Source organism: Chiloscyllium plagiosum, chromosome 35, assembly GCF_004010195.1.
Source record: "Chiloscyllium plagiosum isolate BGI_BamShark_2017 chromosome 35, ASM401019v2, whole genome shotgun sequence".
Classification (NCBI taxonomy): domain Eukaryota; kingdom Metazoa; phylum Chordata; class Chondrichthyes; order Orectolobiformes; family Hemiscylliidae; genus Chiloscyllium; species Chiloscyllium plagiosum.
The window spans coordinates 5758981-5766580 of NC_057744.1; the positions used below are offsets into that span (position 1 = coordinate 5758981).

Here is a 7600-nt window from a genome sequence, read left to right on the forward strand (position 1 = left end):
TTTCGGCTCCACAATCACCTGATGAAGGAGCGTCGCTCCGAAAGCTAGTGTGCTTCCAATTAAACCTGTTGGACTATAACCTGGTGTTGTGTGATTTTTAACTTTGTACACCCCAGTCCAACACCGGCATCTCCGAATCATATATCCCTCACATATTTCTCAAAAGGTCTTTGGGGAGGGAATGAGAGAACTTCAGTCACAGGAAGCAGCATCATTTGCACTGAGGTGACAGGTATTCTCTCATTAACCTGTTCAGAAATATTATTACGCATTTCATAGAATCCACATCATGGGATTAAGCCAATTGGTCTGCAGCGGGACTTAGAGTTCTCACCCCATTGAAAAGGTTGAAGTCATCATTGCCCTACCAAACTATAGGACTGTTCTCTCATGCAAGACAAGAGTGATGGTGGTTTAACCTGAGGTTCATCAAGCCTCAGGTGGGGGGAGAGGTTGAGAAGAAGAGTCCTTCATGGTAGTCTCAGTAGGTGTGGGAATTGAAATCACAAACCAGCCAACTAAGCTAACTGACCCACTAACTCCTTCATCTAACCATATCAGCATACATTTCTTAACATCTCTTTCATGGCCTGAGGATGGAGGAAGGGAGATGTGGCAGGAGAGCTGAGAGAAGGATGTATACAGGAGATGTGATATGTGTCTGGGGAGAGAGGAGGTGTGGCCAAGGGGAGTAGATAGTTATTTGGGGAAGTGGGACAAGTGTTGTGTTGTATCTCACAGTCAGTATGTCTTTCAAACATGCTAATGATATTTTTTGCAAGGTTTGTGAAGGTTTGTAGCTCAGGTTGAGGTTTAGGGTGTAGGTTTGCTCACTGAGCTATAGGTTTGATATCCAGACGTTTCATTACCTGGCTAGGTAACATCATCAGTGGCGACCTCCAAGTGAAGTAAAGCTGTTGTCTCCTGCTTTCTATTTATATGTTTGTCCTGGATGGGGTTCCTGCAGTTTGTGGTGGAGGAGAACCACCTATACAACGTATTCAAGAAGAACGGATACTCAAAAAATACAGTCCGCAGATTCCACAAAAACAAACCACGACAAGCAGACCAAACACAGCCAGAAACCCGAACTACCTTACCATACATCAAAGAAGTTTCAGAAATGACAGCCAGACTACTAAGACCCCTCAGAATCCTAGTAGCACACAAACCCACCAACACTCTCAAACAAAAACCAACAAACTTAAAAGACCCAGTACAACCCATGGACAAAACCAACGTCATCTACAAAATTCCATGCAAGGACTGCCACAAACACTACGTAGGACAAACAGGAAGAAAGTTAGCCACCAGGATACACGAACACCAGCTAGCCACAAAAAGACACGACCCTCTCTCCCTCGTAGCCCTACACACGGATGAAAGAAACCACCAATTTGACTGGGACAACACATCTATCCTGAGAGAGGCCAGAGAATTCCTAGAGGCTTGGCACTCCAACCACAATGTCATAAACAAACACATAGATCTAGATACCATCTATCAACCCCTCAGAAAATGAACAGGAAATAACATCACCACAAACCCAGGAACCCCATTCAGGACAAATAAAATAAATGAGACAACAGCTTTGTTTCACTTGGAGGTCGCCACTGATGATGTTACCTAGCCAGGTAATGAAACGTCTGGATATCAAACCTGCAGCTCAGCGAGCAAACCTACACCCTAAATGCTAATGATATCATCATTGTATCTTAACATGTGACCTAAATTTATAAACTTCATTTTCCACCTTAGTGTAGGACCAGTTGAGGCATGAAACTATCGAAAGCTTGCTGCTCTATTATAATCTGACAGTTTACCATTAGCCAGACATTTATGTGCCTGTAAATGCAATGTTTATGTATAACCAGTAGTTGTAAAAATTGTCTGTTGAGGTTGTCAATATTATGCCATTCACATCTAATTTCTTATATTATGAGGAGAAACATAAGTAAACAACAGGCTGCATGCAAAATAAAATCAGGAGGGAGTGATTATGGAAGAGCGGGTTACAGGAGAAAGGGAGCTGGGTCGGAATGAAGGAGGACACCAAGGAGAAAAGGCAGCTAGCATTTTTTTACCTTTTTCCCAAAGCTAATAATGCCATGTACATCAAAATTATAAAGCTCTTAAATTAAATTGTGATAATTAAGAGGACCTTAGGCATAAATTTATGTGCCTCACATCCCTCACTTAACAGTTGAAAGCAGCTCTGAAGCTAAATCCATTCACCATGCTTACGTTAGGCTGAATATAGGAAGGATGTTGTGAAAATTGAATGGGTTCAGAAAAGATTTACAAGGATGTTGCCAGGATTGAAGGGTTTGAGCAATAGGGAGACGCTGAATAGGCTGGGGCTATATTCCCTGGAGCAGGGGGGGCGGGGGGGGGGGGAGGGGGGAAGGGTGGGTCTTATAGAAGTTTATAAAATCATGACGGGCATGTATAGGGCAAATGGTCAAGGTCTTTTCCCCAGGGTAGGGAAGTCCAAAATTGGAGGGTATAGGTTTAAGGTGAGATGGGAAAGTTTTAAAAGAGCCAAAAATAGAAATGCTGGCAAATGGGACTAGGTTAATTTAGGATACCTAGTCAGCATAGACGAGCTGGACCGAAGGTTCAATTTCCATGTGGGACAACTCTATGACTCTGTTTGAAGGAAAAAGGATTTCTGGACTTTTGTTCACTGCTTTGGGGTCACAGTATACAAACAGTCATTTTTTTCTATGAAAGCCCAAAGGTTTCACCTACTCGTGAAAAAAAAAAGATCTTTCTCATGAAAATGTAGCTTGGTGCAATTAAAAATTTGGTTTTAGCAGATGTCCTATCAGCTGTATGAGAGGGAGAATTCACTGGCAGATTTAGATCTCAGGGGAAAATTATAATATTTGTAGGGCTTTGGGTTTTGGTTCAGAACCTTACTGCTACAATCAAATTGGGGTGGGTGTGGGTGTGGTGGGTGAACTCCCTAGCTATGTGAGAAAGGAATCTAAAGTAGAGAGATTTTGCAAAGTACTGGTCAGACCACAGCTAGAATATTGCGAAATGTGATGGGTCCCTTCTCTATGGAAAGATAGATTGGCATTACAGATAGTCCAGAGAAAGTTCATTAGGCTCACCCGGTCATGGGGAGGACTGTCTTTTCAGGAGGTGTTGAGTAGGTTGGCCAGGTACTCACTGCAATTCAGAAAAATGAGCGGCAGTTTTACTGAAACATTCTTTGGGAATTTGAGATCTGAGAGGCTGTTTTCCCTTGTGAGAGCGACTACGATCAACAGATATAAACTCAGAATAATAATACAGTAGGGATTCTAAGGTGTCGCAGATTTAAGGTAGAGATGAGGAGAAATTTCTTCTTTCAGAGGGGAGGCAGAAGACCAAGACTGAATTGTTAAGCAAACTCAAGGCAGAGACGGATTTTTAATCAGTGGGGAATCAAGGGTTATGGGGAAAAGGTAGGAAAGTGGAGTTATCAGATCAGCCTTGATCTTATTAAATGGCAAAGTGTTTTGACAGACTGAATGGCCCACTTAAAATCATAGAATCCTTACAGTTTGGAAACAGGCCATTTGGCCCAACAAGTCCACACTGACCCTCCGAAAAGTATCCCACCCAGACCCATTCCCCTACCCTATTACTCTACATTTATACCTGACTAATACACCTAACCTGCATATCCCTGAACACTGTGGGTAATTTAGCATGGCTAATCCACCCTAACTGCACATTTTTAGACTGTGGGACTCGAAACCAGAGCACCTGGAGGAAACCCACAAAGACATGGGGAGAATGTGCAAACTTCTGCTGGTGCTACGTCTTATGATCTTATTATCAATTTTTGGAACAATCACCCAATGGTTAATTAGGCAATTAGTAGTCAGATGGCACACTTACTGTCCAATTAAAGACAGGGATAGGCAGTCAAAGCTGGAGAACCAATCAGAAACCTTTGACCATTTCAGAGGGCAGTCAAGAGTCAGCTGTGAAACTTTCGGGCTGGAGTCACATGTAGGCCAGACCAAGTAAGGATGGCAGATATTACTCCTTAAGGGACATCAGTCAACCAGATGGATTTTCACACCAATCAATTTTAGTTTTATGGTGCCTGTTATTGAGACCCACTTTCAATTACTGATTTGTTAATAAATTGGATTTGAATGTCATCAGTTTCCATGGCAGAATTTGTATTGTTGTCCACAGAGCATTAGCTTAAGCTTTCTAGATTATTAGCTCAGTACAAACTCATGCTGGCTTTACCAGCAACACCAATATCTCATTAACAAATACAAATACATTCTCAAAGAAATAAAGAACCACTACACCATCATCTCCACCATTATTGCAGAAGGAATGGAGAAATTCCACATTTTTGAAGCCTGAGGAAAAACTAATTTTGTAATACAACTATCTCATGTAAACTGTTTCAAACCTGACCATAGCCTGCTGCAGAGATTCCAGGCAGATTGTTGACCAGTTCAGACTACATCCCCTATCACTAAATATTTTATAAATACCAATAGCCAGTCATCAAGCAACCAAGCAACAAAGTTAATTGCAATCCTAAAGTAGGGTTCTTGTACTGCAATGGTAGAGTCCCTACCTCCAAGCCAGGAGACCAAGGATCAATTCCCACTTACTCTCACTCATGTCATAACATCTCTGAAACGGTGGATTAGAAAATGTAAATAACCCATTGACAGCCTACAGTGCCATCCTATGTCTCATTTCCAATTAAATGACATGAGTTGTTTTTACCTGTACAGCTGCATGCATTGTTGGCATTGACTGCAATGGAGGTCCTTCATTCATCATTGGTAATTACTGCAGTGGATCTCTCAGCTTTTCCCTTTTCCAATTTGAAAAAGAAAATCAAAAACAAGCAGCTAACTGCATTAAAGAACCTCAAGCTTGACCATTTTGCATTGACTTGAAAGGAAGGGCAATGTGCTTCTTTGAAAATAAAGCTTCTCTACTGCAGGACAGAGAAAGATGATTTGCTGTGTCGCTCTGACCTGTGCTCACTCCCAGATGTCTATGTGCATTGTTCTATCCAAGTACAAATTCGCAGTGGGGAAGAAGGCTGTTTGGAAACAAGTGGTCATGATGTAGTATAGCCTGCGAGGCTTCAGCTGTTACTGCTTCATGGAAATAACAGAGAGAGAGAGATGTTCATTTATATAGAAGTGAGTCAATTACGTGATTAGCTCTAGGGAAGAACTCTGTCATGTGGTTCCATTAGCTGCAAGTTGTTTGCTGTAGATATGATCTTTTTTGCACAATCCGTTAATATTTAACCCGGAGATTTTTTCAGCCTCCATATCTCTAATCTAGTATTTTGCATGATTAGTATAGTTATCTACAAAATATCCAGAAGCTGGGCGGATGCTATTTGATAGCCACAGGTCCCATGGCAATAACACAGTTTAGACTTTGACCAGTTCAGTGGTAGCTGCAGTGTTGCAACTTTAAACCCTCAAACCACCACTTATAGCACCATTTCTTAAACAAGCGCTTCTTCCGCTGTCAAGTTGAGTGTTTGCTCCCTCTGTACAGGTGTACACAGCAGCAACACCAGACGTTGCTTAAAGTGAGATGCCAACCTGGTGAAGGTGCAACAGTGGACTAACAATGTGCTAAAAAGTGGGAAGAGTTTACAATAGACAGGGCAAAGAGATCTCACAACAAAGGATCACATCAGAGCTCTGCAGTCCTGTCACAAACAGATGTGAGTGGGTGGGGGACATTTAAGCAACTAATCGAAGGAAGGAGTTACCAAATAAAATGGTTTGTCCTCTGTGATGGGGATCCCAATACATCAGTGCAAAAGACAAGCCTGAACCATTTGTAATCATTGTCAACCAAAAGTGCCAAGTGGATGATTAATCTTGGCTTTCTCCAGAAGTGTCCATCTTCAGCCAATTAGATTGATGTCAGATGACATCAAGAAATGGCTGAAGGCACTGAACACAGGAAAGGCTGTGTGTCCTTGCAGGATCCCATCATTAGTACTGAAGATTTGTGCTCCAGCACTCGCTATGCTCCTATTCAAGCTGTTCCAGTCTGGCTACAACACAACAATGTGGAAAAATAGTCCAGATTGTCCTGTCCACAAAAATGCTGTACAAATCCAATTTGGTCACTTATGAACCCATCAATTTACCCTTGATCATTAGCAGAATAATGGAAACAATTGTTGATCGTGCTATCAAACAAAACCTACCCAGCAATAACCTGCTCACTGATGTTCAGTATGGGTTTCACCAGAGTCATTTGACTCCTGATCTTATTAATGTACTGGTCCAAAATAGCAAAATAATTCAACTGCAGAGGAGAAGTGTAATTGACTCTCCTTGAACTTAAGGCATCATTTGATTGAGTAAATTGAAGTTAATCAGTTTTGGGGAGCTCTTCACTTTTTGGAGTCATATCTAGTCTAAAGGGATGATGATTTTGTTGTTGAATGTCAATCATCTTAGTCTCAGGACATTGCTACAACAGTTTCTCAGTCTCTTAGGTTCAACCATCTTCATCTGCTTCATTAATGACCTTCCCTCCATCACAAAGTTAGAAATGGGGATACTTGCTGATGACTCCACAGTATTTGGTCTATCTGCAACTCCTCACATACTCAAGTTATCAATCCCTGCCTGCAGCAACATTGAGACAACATTCAGGCAAGGTTAATAAGGAACAAATACACAACAAAGAAGAGCTGAAAATGTTTTTTGGAGCTGCACTCATCCAGGCAAGTAGAAGGTGTGTCTAGCAGGCTTAGATAAAAGGTAGGGAGGAGGGACCTGGGGGAGGGGTGTTGGAAATGTGATAGGTGGAAGGAGGTCAAGGTGAGGGTCGTTGGAAATGTGATAGGTGGAAGGAGGTCAAGGTGAGGGACGTTGGAAATGTGATAGGTGGAAGGAGGTCAAGGTGAGGGACGTTGGAAATGTGATAGGTGGAAGGAGGTCAAGGTGAGGGTCGTTGGAAATGTGATAGGTGGAAGGAGGTCAAGGTGACCTCCTTCCACCTATCACATTTCCAACAACCCTCACCTTGACCTCCTTCCACCTATCACATTTCCAACGCCCCTCCCCCAAGACCCTCCTCCCTACCTTTTATCTTAGCCTGCTGGACACACCTTCCTCATTCCTGAAGAAGGGCTCATGTCCGAAACGTCGATTCTCCTGTTCCTTGGATGCTGCCTGACTTGCTGCGCTTTTCCAGCAACACATTTTCAGCTCTGATCTCCAGCATCTGCAGTCCTCGCTTTCTCCACACAACAAAGAAGAGCCTAGGTAATGACATCTTCAACAAGAGGAAGTGCAACCATCTTCTCTTGGCCTTCAGTGGCATCACTATTGCCAAATCCACCATTATCAATATTCTGGGGTTTAGAATTAGACCTAACTGGGCCAGCCATAAAAGTAATATGGCTAGGAGAATACGTCAGGAGTTCTCAGGTGAATAAATCAACTGACTCCACAAAGCCTGTCCCCCATCTGCAAGGCACAAGTCAGGACTTTGACGGAATACCTTCTACTTGCCTGGATGAGTGCAGCTCCAAAAAACTTGAGAAGCTTGACATTAACCAGGTCAAAGCAATTCA

General features: G+C 42.4%; 1 protein-coding gene across 4 annotated transcripts in view; it reads right to left on the reverse strand.

Annotated features, from left to right (window-relative positions):
• The window catches only part of tmprss5 (transmembrane serine protease 5), a 58361-nt gene extending 53238 nt beyond the window's left edge, over window positions 1-5123 (reverse strand). For 3 of the 4 annotated variants that reach the window (XM_043676559.1, XM_043676557.1, XM_043676558.1), the window contains exon 1: window positions 4756-4874. The gene's annotated coding sequence lies outside the window, so the exon portion shown is untranslated. Of the gene's footprint in view, window positions 1-4755; window positions 4875-5012 lie in introns of those variants that run through there. The other variant, XM_043676560.1, reaches the window with a different exon arrangement.
• Window positions 5124-7600: the final 2477 nt, after the last annotated feature.